Raw genomic sequence first — 18,715 nt, 5'->3', positions numbered from 1 at the left:
CAAACTGCAGCTGCTTTCTCTGCGTGCCCACCACCAACTCTCCCAAGGCACCCCAGGAACTTTGCTGGGAGCTTCACTGTGTGTCCTGTCTGAGGCCATCCACTATTCTTATCTTCTCCTTGAGTCAGTGGATTATCTCAGTTCAGATTACTACAAGGCTGTAAAACTCTAGATCAGCCTAAAAATTAATTCTCAGCAATTTCTGAACTCAAGAGCAAAGCAAGAGATTGGATGGTTGGGGTTCAGTAAAGTCAAAACCAGACTCACTAAAGGGATAGCTAATCCCAAAAACTGTGAAGCCTTTTCAACCAAATCAGAGAATAAAAATCACTCCTGCTTTCCAGAGAAAAAAGGACAAATTAAACCACTGGCTGTCAAGGTATGACAGAGAACCTTCAACTGCTGGCTGAGGAAAGCTGCTGTGAGGCAGAAGAGAAAGACCATGGGAGAAATCCCTGATCTGGCAGCCCTTCCCCAGCTGTGTGTGTGCTTTGGGAACACACACACAGCAAGTGGCTGCCCTCCAACTTTGCAGCTAAACATGTTTCCCTTCTCCTTGCCTTCTAATTGATATCCCAAATCAGAAACCTTGAGCTTGTCTTTAAACATGAGCATAATCTCAGGCTCAGACAACTGATCCTCCAGCAGGAGCATAAAGACAGGCAGTAATCAGCTCCAGCAGTGAACCAGAGTCATGAGCAAGTCATGGAAATGGCATTTCACAGTATTCTCTGTCAGGTTTTGTGATCTATGATTTCATGGAGTTTTGTTTTATCCAACCATCTAAGTTTCAAAAGTTTCAGTACTAAAATTGAATTTTTCTTCTAGCCAGAAAGATACCAGTGAGTGCACATAAGTACAACAACTGCAGTTTAAATCACATAATTCAACAGTACCATTACAACAAACTCCTGATAATGGGACAAACCCAGCACCCTATTAATTCAAGTCCCAGGGGTAAGGTAGTTCAAAACAAACATGAAAATATTTTTGATAAGATGAGTACTCCTAAAATGCAATCCAACTCTAGAAGCTTCAAAATATTAAAGAAACATTTTCCCATCCAGTTTCACTGGTAACAGCATTTGAAGAACGCTCTTTCAGCAAAAAAAGTTGACAGTTTGAAAGGGTTTGAGGGCTTTCTTCCTCCTACTTTTGCTTTCCAACTATCAATGATGCAGCCCAGTGTCACAGTGGCACTGTGTTAAGGGGATTGAATCCTCTGTTCCTTTAAGCCTAAAGATTCTTCACACTTTCAGCCTTATCCTTATTCAACTGTGGGAAGGGAAATAATCTGTCTTGGATTCTACTCCACATTTCAAAATAACAAAACCATCCAAACAAGAACTGCTTGTGTACAGGGCAAAGTCTTTGTTTTGACTGGCACACGGGAGGAATTATGACATACTATCATCAAAGCAAACTGCAGATTATGGGGTAAGCAAAACGAGTTTTCTCAGTTTTCTGAGTTTTCATCATACAAATATCTCTGTAATTAAACAGGTAAAATATATAGGTGTTAAAATCTTGGAACCAATGTAGTAAATTGATTTTCAAAAATTAACTACTGTCCACACAGAAGATGTTTCTTCAACATATGAAAAGCATATGCAACTTTATTATATATATGTTTTTAAATTGCATTCCGTCAGGTTTTGTGGATATGTACACACATATCAGAAGTATTTAACACTTCCACATCGTGGTCACACGTGCACAAATACATCATTCTGCAGTGGAAGAATGCACTTCCTCTGCATAGTTCTGTATAGGAAATACTAATCTGCTATAAATTTCATCTTAGCATAAAGACTCATTCTGGTGCCTTGGAAAGAAATTCTGAACCTTCAAAAAGTTTGAGCACCAGGTTAAGGCTAACATTGCATAGAAATCTTTGGGCTGGTTTCTTGAGATGTTTCTTCAGGAGCAGGAAGAAAAAAAGAAAGATGTCATGGCTTTGTAGTTACTAAACACAGACATTAAGGGTTGGAATTTGAAATATTTCTGTAAGCTTATAAAAATTTGGAAGATGCAACAAAATAATTTGAATTGTTTAACACAAAAATATTGGGCACACACCGGAAGGGTCTTCCTGAAAGTCATGACCTCTCCCCACACACATCACCATCTTGACAAGACAAATAGGGCAGCCAGACACTGTCCCTGTACCTCCAAATGAAAAAGTAACAGGTAAGGACAATCAGCAGAGATTTTTAGCTAAAATGCAAATAAGAAATTCTATTTTTTCAACAGTCTGGTTTTCATCAACTTTGGCCTCAATTGGTTTCTTACCTCTCAAACATTTGCTTTTCATAATTCCACTTTTCTAACAAAGCTCTTCCAAAGTCCTCTAATCGAAGTGTATTTGTAAAGCCACACAGGTCCTTTGTTGAAGCTCCTATTCTAATCTGGGAACTTTAATTTTCAGAGAAGCTGATTCCTTAGAGGTACGGAAGCACCAAGATGAAGGTTCAGTGAACCCAAGGTCAATAAGTCACACATTTCTTTTGACTAGTATTTGTTCCTGACAAGCAGGCTGCTCACAAATCCCTTCTGCAAGTTTAAGGCTCTGTGTAGCCCGCAGAGACAAAATTAGAATATAAACATCTACTCACTAGAGAAAACAAGGGAGTTATTGTCACTGTAAAGAAGGAGACATCTAAACCATACCCCCTCTGCATTAATTCCATTATTGTGCACAGGCAAGATGACAGTTATACCACCAAGCAAACTGCAGTTATCTAGTCAAATGATCATTTAATGTTCTTTATTTTACTTTTTCTAAGGAAAATTGATTTCTTGCTATTTATGTTCTGGGTATTTCATTGTGCTGTGATTATAAACCAGACTGAATGCATATCCACAGACTCCCTGCAAAGTGTGTTTTACAGCCCTTCCTGTTTGCACAAGGCAAGATGTCTTTTTTAATTGCCAGTCTGGTTTTTTTAAGTAGGATGCATGCTTGTTTGTTTACTCAGAAGCTCTGAGAGAGCCAGGCTGGACTCCAGTCTTGCAACAGGCTGCTGTGAGATATGGAAGGAAATATCCCCAATAACCATGTCTGCTATGCAAATGACAGAACCGCCCAGAGCCCATTAAACTTCATCAAGGCTTTGCAGCTCTCTGAAATATAACTTGTAAGGACAATTCCTGGGGTGGGCTCTGGGGCACAGCTGTCACTTGGATCCCATCAGGTGCTCTCTTCCATTCTGCTGCAGGGTTTCCAGCCTGAGTGGACAGTGCAGAGCAGCACAGCTGGAGCTGGCAGAAGCTGCCCAGCAGGAGCAGCACCAGATCCTTTCTCCCACACACCCAATTAGCCCCTTATCTCTGCCCTGCCAGAGCACAGAAATAACATGAAATGACAATTCAGGGAGTGCTGCAGCAACTGGTGTTTGAGCTGATGGAGCAGCAAGGCACGGCCCAGCTCTGCTGCCGGCGTGACACCAGCATCGTGCTGAGCCAGGTTTAGCAGGGATTCACTCAAATCACCTCATCTTTGAGGAAATTAAGCGATCCCTTACTTGAGAAGATGCAAACTTTCCATCTCTCATCTGGTTAGTTTACCCACCCCCAGGCTGAGAGCCTTTGAAGGACAGACACTTAGGCTCAGGTTTTGAAACACATTCAACATCCTGTGAATATTTTTTTTTATTTCCTTCCCACATCTCAGTATGTAAAACCTTATTGCTGTGGAAATAAACATGTGAAAAATCAATCAGACCTTTGCAAGCTATAAAAAGTCCTAATGTAGCATCACAGGTTTACCACCAGCCACTTAAAAAGAAGCTGTCTACAAAACTGTGTGGGAGACATTCCCCATGACATGGGGATTTTGATGGACATACACAGTATTTTGCATAATCCAGCAACTATTTACCTACAAAACCACAGTCACCTCCACAAACACATAGCTCTATAAATATTATTTTACTGCTGCCCTGGTCATCTTTAGCATCCCCCAGACAATCCTGAAACACTCAGGAAAAGGGGGGTTTTGGTAACTGAAAAGTTGACAGGCACACACAAACACACACCCCATAACCCCAGACACAAGACACTTTCTTGGCTGCCCATACAGAAAATTCATGAAAACTACAGTGAATAGCATGGAACAGAGGTCAGCAAAAATACAAGAGTTACTCCATCAGCATGAGTATCAGCCCTTTGCTGACAGCAAAAAAGTAAGTTCATCACAGTTTAACAGGGACAAATCTACCTCTGAAAGAATTAAAAGCAAATAAACTCGCCTTAATCCAGCCTTGCAAACCCTGCTCTCCTAATTCCCTGCTGCCCAGGCTGGAGGGCGTTATGGCACCTTGGCAGGACACGTTTAATCAGCAGCATGACCTGACCTGTTGTGCAGGGAGAGCCCTTTGTGCCCACATTCCAGCCCTGACCTGTGCTGCAGCATTTCTCCACCGTTACCCGCAGGGTTCCATCCCAGCAGCATCCCAAGTGCACGGGCCATTGCCCCTCTCCAACTGAACACAGCACCAGCTGACTCCAAACACCCCCACCACAATCCTCCTTGGGTTAGACAGAAGCTCAGCAGCACTCTCAGTAATGCCTTTCAAATTCCCAGCCATGCCTTTTTAATGGATTCTCCCTAAAACGACCGCTGCTCCTAGAAGCAGCCTCTTTGCTGGTGAGATGTACTTCCCAGAATTCTCAAAGGCAAGGAGCTGAAGAGGGGGCTTGTCTGCACCAGACAAGCACATTAAGCTCTGCATGAGTCTGTGTGTGCACTCTGTTCTGCAGACAAGTCATTAGCGAGCTATTTCCCAGTCAGATTAGAAAGGAAAATCCCAGAATTATAAAGTCAAACTTGCAGGGCCTGATTCTCTGCTGGATTGGATAATTCGAGCGAAAATTCCAGATTAAGCAAGTGTAAGACAATGCTTCATGAGAACCAACCTCATTGAAATCACCAGGATTGTCCTTTTAAAGGACCATCTCATTCAGTGTCCACAAAAGTGAAGCTGTTCCCAAGAGAGGTCCAATTGCAAGTGAGAACTGCAGGGAGTTCTGAGAAAAACAATTCTACCAGGATTTGAGGATAAATCCTCACATCTCTTGGTCATGGCTCCACTTCTCCCAGGTCTGTGAGGAAGCTCACAGTGCTGATGGTACTGAGCTCATGTAAGTGTCAGTTATTTTGGAATCTCTCCAGAGAGAAATATTTTGACAGTCATATTCTGTTCATTATTCTTTCCAGAGAGGAAACACGCACGTCGTTATCAAAAGGAGTACAGTCAGCCCACCATGCTCTTGCCTGACTGGCTTACTTATCTTGATAAATGCCGGCTAAGATCAGGACTTAGTGCCATTAGATGTGTCTAAAACATGAAGCTGTCATTACTGTGTCAGCACCAAGGATTGTTTCCAACCGTGATAACGGTGGGGCCACGTTTTGAACAAAGGTTTGAGCCTGCAATGGCCTGCCACACCAGCTGCTTCCCATTACCGCACCGAGACCTTTTGCTCACGATTATGAGCTTCACCATTTCTTTCTTTTTAATTGGAAACCAGAGCTATCCTCCCCATCTATGACTCATATTGGGCCTAGCAAACGGTTACCTCATGGCTAGGGGCTGGCAGGGTTGGAGTCCGCCACAGTTCAAAGATCTGTTTGATGCTAAGCCTGAAGAGCAGTGGGTTAAGAGCTCCAGACTGCAACCAGCTCTGCCACACAGATCCTGCATCCTGATCCTCCCACACTGCCAAAGCCCCAGCAGCACAGACACAGAGCTGATGACACAGTGCTGCTGCAAAAGCACATCTCTGGAACACCTTTTTGACACTGGTCAGCTCTAAGGTGAGCAGTTTCATACCAACAGTGGGATGGGAAGAAGTCAAATTCATTCCGACCTGGCACAGCCCAATATTTAGGCAAAATGCTTAAGCACTTCCCTGTCCAGCAAAGAATTTAAGTGTGGGGTTTAATTTATAAAGGTAAATGTTTATGTGCTTTGGACTGTTGAACTGGCAGGTATTACACCATTACACCAACTGCTATGTATGTACATATAATTATATATAGACAACTGTTAAAAATATATCTATGGCTGGTTTTAATCTCAGGTTTAAGGGATTCTCAGTGGGTTTGTAGAAATTACATAGCCCTGCAAACAAACATAATTACATACATCATTCAGCTGCCTTCCATTTTCCTAGCAGAGATCTGTCCCTGCAAGGCAGCAGCCTGTGCTTTATTCCCCTGAGCCAGCACCTGAAGCTGTGTCGTGTTCCTGTTCTTGTTCCCACCAGACTGAGTGCAGAAGATTCCACATGAATATAGATTTAAGACTTGCTGCTTGAAAATGTGCAATGTCAAGTGTCCCACTGAGTTTTACTGAGCTGGCTGTGGCAATATCTGCTACACGGTGCAGCATGATCATTTTAGACTTTAATCCTGCCTAATCCTGTTCTACAGGGTTTCATATTCCCTCCCATCCTCTTTGCCTGACAGTTTTGGCACCTATACCACACACATCACATTACTTATACTGAAAACTAAGATCATCTTAGGGTAAGGACTTTTGCTGACCACAGGGTTTTTCTGAGACCCAAAACCCAGCACCTTGTGTTCTCACCTTGGAGTTCTGTCCAATCTCACCTTAAACCATTTAAATTCCATTGTGCTGAGAGCTCCCGACATTTTGCTCAGTTTACACTTCGGTTGGTGGCATCTCTTATTTACAGTACATTGTAATGCAAATAGTTTGCAGCTATTCAGCATAACAAAACTGTGATTTCAGAAGAAGCAGAAATCATGTGCCTCTTCTTTAGATTTTTTCCCCCTATGGCAAAGCAACAATTTACCATCCCTAAAATAAAACCAGTTAAGGGAAAAAAAAGTAATTAATTTCCTAGTAAATAGACACAGCATTAGAAGAGATTTGTTGAAGTGTCCTTCTGGAGCTGCAGGGTTGACATCAGGTGGAAGCTTGGCCCTTGTTTGATTAGGAGCTGCCAGTTTTGGAGCAGGCACTGGGCATCCTCCCCCCTGAGGAAGGGAGATGCTCTTTGGGTGCCCACAGAGGCACAGCCTCATTGCCATTCACTAACAGCCAAGTTTCACATTTTTAAGTGTTTGGCTTCCATAAAAAAAGGTAATAATGCCTCCTGAAATGAGGAGAGAGATGAACCCACAATGAGCACAAGACTGAAAGGAGAGAGACAGTAAAATGCTTTTGTAAACAACTTAGTGTGGAGACACTTTGCTGCATACTGCTAATGCTCCAGTCCTAGAAAAATGACACAGCTCCTGAAAACAGCTCTGGGCACTGCAATGTGAAAATGAACTTCAGAGACTGCAAGGGCATGGTTTCAAAAGGCAGATATGTATCTTAGACCTGTCTTCAGGGCAGGTATAATGCAGCAAACCAAAGAGAAGGAAAATAACCTTGTTCAGAGTATGGCAACTCATGATCCCAAGTGGGCAGCAGTAAAAAAGGAAATTGTTATTTACTACCCCCACAGTGCCTGACAGGCTCTCTTTTGAGGTAAAACACACAAAGATCTCTTATGGACCAACCAGAAAGTTTTAAAAGGAGAGCACCTGGGTCTGTATTTGGTAAGAGCTTCCAAAGCCATGTGGGTGTCAGCCCAAGGTTTTAGGGTAGTAGCCTGTAAGACAAACTGCTTGCAACCTCCTCAACTGAAGGACAGTAAGATCTGGTACTTCTCCTCTTTAGACACTGAAAGCTGAGGTGTTTCAGGGCTTTTTCATTAAGCTCAAAGCATTCAAGGGATTCAGTGATAGTGAGTACCCAGATAAGACCCTCACGAAGCCCAGAGGAGAGTAAGGATGCCCACAGCCCTTGCTGTTAGCTGTGATGGGGAAGTCAGAGTTTGGTTCCCTGGTCTGATGCCAGCTGCAAGCCATGGTTCCTCCTCTGCCTGGACATCTCATCTGTGCAGTCAGAAAGACTGGGCTAACAGCAATCCCCTGCCTTCCACACTGCTGGCAATTAGCTGCTGCAAGCCTCCCAGTACCACTGAGGCCTCAAACTAGAAGTGATACAATACATGATGGGTCAGAGCAGGACAGATTTTACCACAAAAGCAGCTGTGGGTATCTCAGGCAGAGGATAAATGCAGTTAACATGCTCCAAAATCATTCTGCTATCATATGTTGTCACTATTCAACAACTAAAAAATACAGATATAAATTTTTATGCCTTGAATTTTCTTCTTTTGACAAAGCACTTTTGCTGAGAATTTTGGAAGGTTGCTACACTACTTTTACTTTGTTCAAGTGTCCCTGATGACAACCATATCCTGGAGTGTATTAGAGTTTAAAAATACAGCAGCAAGATAAGCAGTGGCAGGAAGATAGAGAAATTCAGAACTTTGAGAGTCAGAAGAAAAGACATTTCTAATCTCTGTTGAAAATATAAGACAAAGTGGATAAGGCAGACAAGCATGAGGAGGCTGTTACAAACAGGAGAGGCTGGAAAGGAGGAAAGGAGGAAGGGAGGGGGAGCTTCTCACACCAGCAAGTGAGTTTGATAGCAAGATGAGAGAGAGAGGTCACAGCAAGACAAGCAGAGCAAGCAAGGAGAGCTCCACAGAGATACAGCCTAGAAGACAGGTCAGGGCAAGTCTGTATCTATGGTTTGCTTTGTTCTTATTTTTGGCTTTCCACATACTTTTAAAAGGAGAGGTTATCAGATAAGATTTGATGGGACACCATTAAGACAGAAGGTTTTTCCAGCTCTATTGTGTGCATGACATTCCTTCCCCCCTGGTCTCCAGAGAGCTGTACATCTGGGGATGTAATCTGCAAAGCAAGAACACAGGACGGCAGAGCGACGCTGCCTTTGGTGAGGAATTTGATCAAAGGTGCAATTTAAAGTGGGTGTTTAATGGCCTCATGGTGTTTCTTTACCCTGGGATTGTACAGCCCAGCCTGTAACATACCCCTTTGTGCTACCAACAGGTGCTGGGAAGTGTGCCAATGTCCTCATCTCACAGAAAGTTTCTGCCTCTGCTGATGGACTCCCCATGCTAAAGGAATTCTAGACCTTCACTGCTGTAAGGCAGGAGATTCAGCCACCTCAGCTTAAGAACAATAATTGGTACCAGATGTTGATTTCTGGAGGGTTAAATCTACAAGAATATAATATATTGGAAGGGAAAAAAAAAAGTAGTGTGTTTTATAGCAATGCTGAGGGGATTGAGGAGAGATGTAAGCAGAAAGGCTGGTTTCCACTGCAGCAGTCAGAAGTGCCATACTTCTAAAGGTCAGAAGATTCTGCATAATCAACATGGGAAAAAAAATACTGGTGTGGAACACTTGGCAAAAAGAATCAGTAACCATAGAGGTGGATAATAGTATCACCAGTGGTGCTGCCAAGGTGAAAGAGGACCTGATGCTGTTAGCTTGCTGAATACACACTAAGACACCAGCAGATGAGATGGGGGCTGAGGTGGGAGGAAACTATCATTCTAAGATTTCAGCTGCTCTTTTACAGGAACCTACCAGTTCCTCCCTTCTCTATGCTTCTTTTCATTCACCTTCACACTGAAAAATCTCCAACAATTCCATTCTCAAAGCATTTTCCATGTAGCCCACCGTATGGACTAAGTTCTGCCAATTTATGCCTTGCATCAAAATTACTTTAGACTGCTTTACTTTTAAAGAAACTCCAGACCTCCCATGGCCACGTGGACTCAGACAGATGGCACTGGAAAACTGCTCAGCACTCCCTTTCATGCAGAACTTCTCTGACACACACACAGGATATCACATTGCCCAGCACAGATTCTGCTCCCAATAACCCACCCTCGAGCCATTGGGTTTTATCCCTCCCAAGAGTTGCCAGAGGACACAGGAGAAAGCAGAAGCTATGACACAGCTAAATGTAGGGGCTATGGGAAGACAACAGGAAAATGGCAGAGATGCATGAAGATGTCAGAGGTAGAGGGAAATGACAACAGGGATATCAGGAAGATGGGAGAGATGAGGCTGTTGCAGAGCAGAAATGAAAAGTCTGCAAAGATTGCTGCAGCAGAGGAGCACACAGGGCTGGACAAACCCCCACTCCTTGTACAACAACTCCTTGTTTGCCATTTAATATTCAGGGCTATTTTACAGCAGCAGGATGCCCCTGACTCTTCCCCTGCTCGGGAATGTGGATAGCAGTTGTCTGTGCTCTGCCTGTGCCACCAGCACGGCCTCGCAGGAGGCAGGAGAAAGCCCAGCTTGTTCATCTTGAGAGGCTTAGGAGAGAGATCAGATTTGAGCAGTTCAGCATCAACACGACTTGGATAATTCTGGGCATGCAGAGGAGAGCTCTAAGTACCTAAGGAACCCTCTTGGTGGTGATACTCAGCTGCTTACAGAAGTAGGTGGGAGCAGTCAGGATTATCCTTTAGGATTTAGGTGCCTAAACTCTTCCTTAAGGTCCTCCTTAGGCATCCATTCCTTTCTGTAATTCCAGCACTTAAAAAAAAATCAGTGCCCCTTATCTTCCCTATCCATGGTTAAAACCACCTGACTCTCCAAATAAATCCAGGCATCTTGGAACCTCATCTGCTCTTTGCAGCTGACTTTGGTACAGCAGGGTGATATCAAAATCACAGAACTGTTTAGGTTGGAAAAGGCCTTTAAGACCATTGATTCCAACAGTTAAACAGAAGATAAATAACAGATAAATAGATAAGAAGATAAATAACCTTCAGAAATAGGCAAGAGTGCAAAGAACAAACAACTACAGCAGGAGATAATGAAACAAAAATACAAAAACAATAACAAAGATTGATCTTCTATTCTAGTGAAGCAACTCACATTACTGCTCTTCCCCTGGGATTGCTTTTGGGTTCCCATCAAATTGACCACAGCCACACAATTGAGGTTTTGAGGGCTACTTATAATTTTTCCCTTTTTACTGTAACTTGGCCCCAAGAATCCCTCACAGGAAGCCTTTCTAATATCCTCTCTCTTTTACTAATTATAAATGAGTAGAAATATTAAGATCTCCTTGCAAGAAACCTGAGGATTCCTGCAGAGCTTGTTTCAATGTAAATCTCCTTAGTAACAAAGGAAATGGAGGGGGGGGAGAGAAGGAGTCTGCACAGGATTTGCAGCCTGCTTTTCTAGGGGTGTTTGCTGCCATGCTGTTCCAGAGATGATTCAGCCTCTCCCCACCAGCACCCCTCACTGCTCCCAACTTCTGGCAAGGATCACCCAAGAGGAATGTGTTTTTTTTTTCAAAGTTCTCAATGAGGTATCAGCTGTTCTTTAAAGAGATTATGGTGGGAGCATTCCTAGCACATTGGCTCCACTGTGCAGCCAGCCTTGTGATTAAATGGCTCAGCAAAGGTGGTTTCCAAGGATAAACTGTGCCAGGGATGACAACATTTCCTCACCAAAGGGGGGAGAATCTAATAAAAAATAAGGATAGAGGGAAACTGCTTTAACTCTACAGCTATTATTAGTGTCTCAGAGCATTGTCACTGCTTTGCCTGTGCTGTCAGATGTCACTTTGCATCAGTTCAGGGCAATGCTCAGAAGAAAAATGGTGGAACTCATTGAATTCTGCAATGCATGACTGGGCTCTGCAGCAGGGCCGCACAGAGGGTTAAGTGACCTCTTAATGCTGGTGGGAGCACTGCTCAACAAGTTCAAGTGGGCTCTCCAATAATTTATGCAAACACCTTTTTGCATAGACTGGCAATTTATAGCAATTTATCCCTTCTCTCCAGCTGCTCTCGCAAAGCATAGAGCAGGAACTTAAAAATGAGTTCCAGCACTCTGTCCTGCTGTGCCCTGCAGCTGCTCCCTGCTGAACTGGCAATCCAAACCAGGGGGAAAAGACAACTGAGGCAAGGAAATGACTGACACATAATGGACACTTGGACTTTCAGGCACACTTGGAACCCAAGTCTGGGCCATGCACAACCTATTAGCAGCAGCACAGCTAAATCCCTAAACCCACCCTCTCTGGAAATTTGCTTTTCCACAGTCATTCTACTTTTTGGATGATCATACTTTTCGTCCTGATTTGTTTTTCAGGGGCAGCTTCTCGGCATATAGCTGAGCAACTTTTTCTCAGTGAAGAACTCTGCCCTCAGCAGATGCCAACTGGAATTCTTTCTGCTTTGAGGAAGCACATTATGAACATCCTCTGCCCTCTCAGGAGGAGTCCAGAATCAGAACATGCTCCTTTTCCCTGCTCAGGATGACCAAACGCCCGAGTTCATTCTGCTGATCACGTGGCAGTTTACTTTGAACTCTGTGTACAAGCGAAGTTAATCGGAGCTGACGTGAGACCTACACACATCCTACAGCATCCACATTACATGCTTTACACGCCTGCCTTTGCTCTGAACTGAAAGCCACAGCCACCAAGAAGAAAGAAACATATCTAGTTTTCCTTCTGATCTTAGTCACCTGCCAACACAGTTAGTCTGCTCTAGCAGAGCACAGGATTGTTTAACAGCCAGCTAAACACAAGTTAAAATGGCAGCTTTGGGGGTGAGGGAGGAATAAAAAACCAAAAAACACTGGTGTTTGTGACTTTTAAAAATAGGCTAAAATCATACCTTAACATCCAAGCTGCAGACAGACCCTGTATTCTTGAGGTGAATTTTGGGAAGCTAATTTAAGTTCTCCTTTCAAAACATCTATTAGCAATTCGTCACACTTGATGTGACTGGGAGCAATGTCATGCTGACGGCTGCAAGATTTCAGCCAGACTTGTAGATCAGAGGACCTGATGGATTGCACTTCTAAGTACCTGCACAGCTCTGAAGCTCAAATTGACTGTCTGGCAGTATTCTTTCTGTCCAGCTGCATTGGAAAGCTTGATTTTAAGGAAAACCTTTCACAGTTTTGACCACAGTGTCCAAACCTCAGAACACTGAGGAAAAAATGGATTTTTATTTTCTGAAGACAACAAAAGACAGCTGTGTACACACAGGCTGTGATGTAACATTAGGAAAATCAGAGAGAGACTGAAGACATTTTTGTATGCAGACACACACCTGATTCCCTGGGAGAAGGCATGAATTCTCCATGGCCAGCCTGGAGGTAGAAGGCAGCTCTGACAGCTGCTTGATGACACAGATCCCACAGCTCCCATTTCATCAAGGGCTCTGTCCCCTCCATCTGCTGGGCTCTGCTCCACTACAAGTTTATTACTAGCCACGTCCTGCTACCTTGAGAATCAAAAGCTCCACTAAGCTTTTTTTTTTTTTTTTTTTTTGCTTGACCAAACCAGGAATAACCCCAAAACTAGAGGAGAAGAAAATAAAAAAACCACTCATGCACAAATATTTGAGCTGTTAAGTACCACTGGGGAACTCTTAGACTAGAAAGCACAAACAGAATTTAATGATCATCCAAAGATGCAAGTGTGGAAGCATATGAATTCCAACTTGGGAATGAATTCTTTGAGAGTTGTGCTTCTTTGTTTCCAAGGTCTGAATTTGTATTATTTATTTTAGCAGCAATAGTACTGGTAATGTTTTCCCCCTTCCCTCAAGAAAAAATAGTAATGTCTACTTTAATTTGTTTTCTCTAAGCTGCTGCCTTTGAGCTTTGCAGAGTGACACAGAAGTCTAAGCAAAATTTCACTGACTCTAAAATCTCTTCCTTTGGTTTAACCACAGTTAAGGCTTGAGCAACAAGCACACAAAGGCTACCTCGAGTGTAAAAAAATAAAAGGGTGAAGAAGTGCATCAAGTGCATCTGCCAGGCAGAAAGCAAATAGCTAAATTTATAGAGGTGGCTCCTGCTAACAGAGGAGCTGCTCAGCCCCAGCTATTTCATTACTATTGCACTAAAGGATCCTAGGGACGTTCTTTTTGAGGTGTAGGCAATTCAGAGAGCAGAAACAGCGCTGTAATTTGGCCTATGAAAAATGAGTAGGTGTTCACAGTTCATTTCCCAACAGAGAAAGTCATGCACATCACAGAAACCATCATCATGCACAGAACTAATAGCTGCCCTGCTCAGCAGGCACACCCATGCAGCCTTGCAGTGCCCCAGCTCTCACCACATAAGAACAAGAGACTTTTGTTGGCAACACTGCCAGCAAAGCACCTTTTTTCCCGGATCTACAGACAGGTGAAAAAATATAGCAGTGCTGTAAGTAAGTAAATACGTACAACCGGCACTAGACTGCTGAAACCACAAAACAAATTGAAAACTGTGAAACATTCCCAGAGAAATCCCCTGCTCCCAGCTGAACTGAAAAAAAAAACCCACTGAGAGAGTCATAAACACAAGTGAAAAACTCAAGGATGTGGGGGAGAGGATGCAAAGCTAACAAAATGTTGGCTAAACAGAATAAAATCCGCTGCTGTTTATCAGAATGAATAATATCAGCTGTGGTCAGAGGGCAGTGGCTGGACAGGACATGGTCTTTTTCACATTCCTGTTGTAGGCAAAGGAGAGGGCAAGGCTGGGGAACAACAGAGCACCAGCTCTTGGGATTCCAACAGTCAGCTATGAGCCTACGCAGAGACTCTGCCTTAAGCCCATGCCAAGTCTTAGAAAACCACAAGGCTCCCCTAAAAGACCATTAGAATGATTTCTGCTTGGATATTGCGAAAATAAACCAAAGTCAAAATTAGACGTGGCTGAGTCCAATTTCACCTTGATTAGTATTTACATAATGCACAGGAAAGAGGAGAGGAGCACATAAATAATGTACTGTTTGTTGCAGGCCTCTCAGGAGGAGAGTTCTCAGCTCTGCTATTGATCTGCACACACACACACCAGCTCCCTGTGCAGAAACCCCAAATCTGCCCTCTAAGAACAGCAGCAAGCTTCCAGAAGCTGAGTCACACAGGTTGGGGTGCAGACTCAGGCTTTACTACACCAGAGGGTCAGCAAGCCACGCTTTATGGAAAAACATGGGGAGCTCCCAGATCTGGTTAATTTAGAGGACGTTCTCCATTTCCTTCACTTCTTTCCTTCTAGCAGACTTCACATTTATGACGACAGTTCCAGGAAATGCAAACCTGGGAGAGGCTGATCGTTGAATTTTTCCTTCTGTTGCAGTACCACTGCTTATCCACCCAGTCTTAATACAAGTTGGGGGGACTCCAAAACAAAATTATTACCTGGGAATGACTCAGTACCACCAGTTTCTAAGGCAGCTGCACAATACAGTATTACTCAACAGCCACAAGCTGTCAGTGCCACCTGTGAGAATGAAGTGAGAACAGTTTCTCTTCCCCATTCTCATTCTTTTCATGTTGGAAGGAGGGGTTAACTTCATGCCCAGTCCACATGGGTAGAGGTGGAACACATCAGGACACATCTTTACTATACCTTGGTGAACATTGTTAGGAAAATAATTCCAATACTTTATTTGAAGAGACTTTTCCACTTCTACTTATCCTACTCTGAACTTCTAGGTTCTTTTTAATGACAGCACAATCCTCTACCACACTGCTCCCCAAAGCAGGAGATGTATCTGACTCTGGTTTGCAAAGTCCTGGGAAGTATCTGCAGACATTCAACCAGAGTGACAGAAGATGGCCATGTGGCAAAGCAGGTATTAAATCCACCATATGCTGGAAGCTACAGTGTTCCTCTGCAGGTTTACAGCCCTAAAGCTGGAAGTTTACAGCCCTTAGCTGTAAGATTAGTAGCTGAGGGTATAACTAGTGGCAAGAGGCATCTAAACTGTCCAACACATCAACTATCCCCTGATAAGGCACTCAAACTGAGGCAGCAAGAGAGGTACCACAAAGATTCAGCATCACTATTTTCCTGATGCATCAATGTCTCATAAGTTTGCAGCAAATGAATGTCATCCTCAAGCATACTGTTAGAAAAGATTGCTTAAAACTAATTAGCTCAGTGACAATGGCCTGTCATTATGCTACTAAGTCACCAGCACGAGCACATAAGTTACAGTGACAGCTCAGGGTATAAAACAAGTGCCTTTATATCAAAATTTGCAAAGTGCTTAGCAGTCAAATGCCAATCTATTCACATCTGGTAATATTGCATAGTTTCCTCTTAATAGACTGCTCCAAACTCCCACACAAAGATATGACTTATTTTACTACAGAGAGGTCTTTCTACTTCATACACTGTCCATGCACAAATATAGAAAGCTTTTTAAAGTGCATTTACTTCTACAGTGTTGATTCATTCCACATCAAGATGAACATGAGATTCAGAACATGACTTTAGAAAAAGCTAAAGGTAATAGAACAAATACTCTCTCTTGGGTGACTTAGCCAGGGATGCATGATAAACTGAAGGCAAGGACCGGATTTTGAGGGGCAAGAACATCAGCAGTTCCCACATGCAGCACTTTACAAGATTTCCCCAGTAGAGAAGGAAATAGTTATTGCTATAATTATTTCATAGTTCCAGTCAGCTGCATTCAGTTGTACTGTTATATTCCAATGGCAGGAAAATGGAATACAGTAAACTATAAATATCTGTCAGAATTCCTTTGAAAGGACAACAGTTAATTGCATAGCTTGATCTCCTGCCGTGCAGAGCTTGCATTTCAGGTTAGAAAGGTACAGATTGTTATTGATTTCATTCTCTTGAAACATGTGTGGTATTAAACTGTTCAAAAGACTTATGGGGGAGAAATATATGCTTCCAAAGGAAGTCCTACAGCACAAGACTGTGGCAGGCTACCTTCTTGTAAAATGCTTTCTGAAATTCAATACATTCCCTTCCAAAAGCCCTCACAGCCCCCTCAATAAATTGAAGCTCCTTGCTTCATTTGCAGAAGTGAAATTAAATCAGCGAATCAGATGAAGGACAACAAAAGAGTAGCAATAGTATAAAGTGCATGTAAAAATTTTCTGTGTTAAGAATAATTCAGTTCTTATTACACACTCACTCTAACAGAGCCATTCCCATCTTTCCTGTTTTCCTTTCATCTAACTTCCAGTTCTACCTTTCTCTTTGCAAAATGATTCCAGGCAGTCAAGCCAATCCTTTTGGCTATTATATTCTTCCGTCTTTGAATCCACTTCTGATTTGGCTTGTGCAAAGTTGTCTGGTGAACCGAAGATATCAGGACATACAACTGTGCAGTAATTAGTTAAGCCTCATCCATTCTGGGAATAAATTTCCCCTCATAGACATGGACAGCAGTGAAGGTGAAGCCCTGTTTAACACTTGTCCAGCTCATATACTTGCCATGAAAGGTAACTTGACCCAGCGTAAATTATGGAACATTGTGATTTTGCCTGCCTCCCCCAGTGCTTAGCCTGCTGCTGGTACACAGAGAGCCAAAATCCCACTGCAGGGAAGCCTTTATTAACAAGTTACACAGCTACTAGAAAATAGCTTACTCCCAGATTCTTTAATTAAGATGACACAACTTCCTGATGATTGCTTTAAAGAGACAAAATATTAGCGGAAGAAATGCTACAGAAATGTTTCAGCACCTGTTTATCAGGACCATGTGTTAAGCTCCATTTGCACACCCTGCCAGCCTTTATTAGGAGAGGTCTGCAAGTTGCAGACTGCCAAATGTACCTTCTCTGAATCAGTTGTTACTAGCCTTCCCCTCACTTTCCAGGCTTAGGACACAAAACCATACTTACAGTCTTAATCTTCAGGTTTCCCAAGGTGGGTGGGTGAAGGCTCTTTCTTGTTAACTTGGGAATTTAAAACATTTTTTTTCTTTGAAGCATTAGGTGATTCATAATATGCCCTGAGGGATTAAAAAGAAATGCATTGCTTTAACAAATATAAGAATAAATTGAGGACAACCTCTGAGACACTTGGAAACAGAAGCAACTTCTACATGAGGAAAATTTTTAACGCTTGCACCCAATAAAATTGAAAAGATTGTGACTTTTATTCACCCCTAAACACCCTGCACCAGGACACAGTGAGCAGTGAGGACTGCACGCTCACAGTGTTCTAAAGGCAAGCAGAAGCATCATCAAATAGATGACTGAGCCCTACAGGATTTAGGCATCCCTAGCCAAGCAAGACACTGTGAGAGGGGAGGCCAAAGCTGGACTGAGGGGAAGAAGGTACAAAAGAATCTCTGAGGGAGCAGAAAAGAAAAATTAGAGAGATATTTAAGATATCAGATAGTAAACGCAGACAGGATGCAAATGAGGAATTCTTCCAACAGATTTCTACCTCACAGGAAGCGTTTGGGCTCACTGCTGCATAGGTGAGGAATATTGCCTACTAAAGACATTATGGGAGAGGAACACTGGGCTTTTGTCTCTCGAGCTCAATTTCTGTGGTTTAAAGCAAGGATAAAGATAATAACATCCTGTCCTGAAACAATTTCAGGAGCTAAATAGAGTATATACAGTCAAGTAAAATTAAGCTATTGTTATTAACTCTCACCTTCTCTCACCCATGATATCAGATGAAAAAGACAGTTTCTCTGAAGAAGGAAAAAAAAGCATCATAAGAGCTACCATTCACACTGCTATTACCTATAATAGCATAAATCCTCAATATCTGACTATTACAGATAGACTTGAACTCCTTCTTTTTCTTATTAAAATTCCCCCTCCTTTGCCCACTCTGAACAGAGGCAGGCAACTCCTTCCTCACAGCCTGGCAGTGAGGGGAATGGGGACAGAAGCCCCTTCTCCCCACACAGCAGCCTGGCAGGAGGGCTGAGCACCCCAGAGCTGCTACAGCTGGGCTGGGCAGAGGGGCTGCACCTTCCACCCCCTCCTTTATGACTCCTCAGACCAGCAAAACCACCCCATGTCAGCATATGGAAGCAATTAGTCAATG

General features: G+C 43.0%; 1 long non-coding RNA gene across 1 annotated transcript in view; it reads right to left on the bottom strand.

Moving 5' to 3' along the window:
• Positions 1–18,715, bottom strand: part of LOC110478122 (uncharacterized) — a 28,310-nt gene that overhangs the window by 5,360 nt on the left and 4,235 nt on the right. The window contains exons 3-4 of the long non-coding RNA XR_002466713.3: positions 18,314–18,353; positions 17,548–17,657 (exon numbers count right to left, since the gene is read on the bottom strand). This is a non-coding gene — a long non-coding RNA (uncharacterized LOC110478122). The remainder of the gene's footprint in view (positions 1–17,547; positions 17,658–18,313; positions 18,354–18,715) is intronic.

Source organism: Lonchura striata, chromosome 18, assembly GCF_046129695.1.
Source record: "Lonchura striata isolate bLonStr1 chromosome 18, bLonStr1.mat, whole genome shotgun sequence".
NCBI lineage: Eukaryota > Metazoa > Chordata > Aves > Passeriformes > Estrildidae > Lonchura > Lonchura striata.
This window is presented reverse-complemented; position numbering and strand designations above follow the sequence as displayed.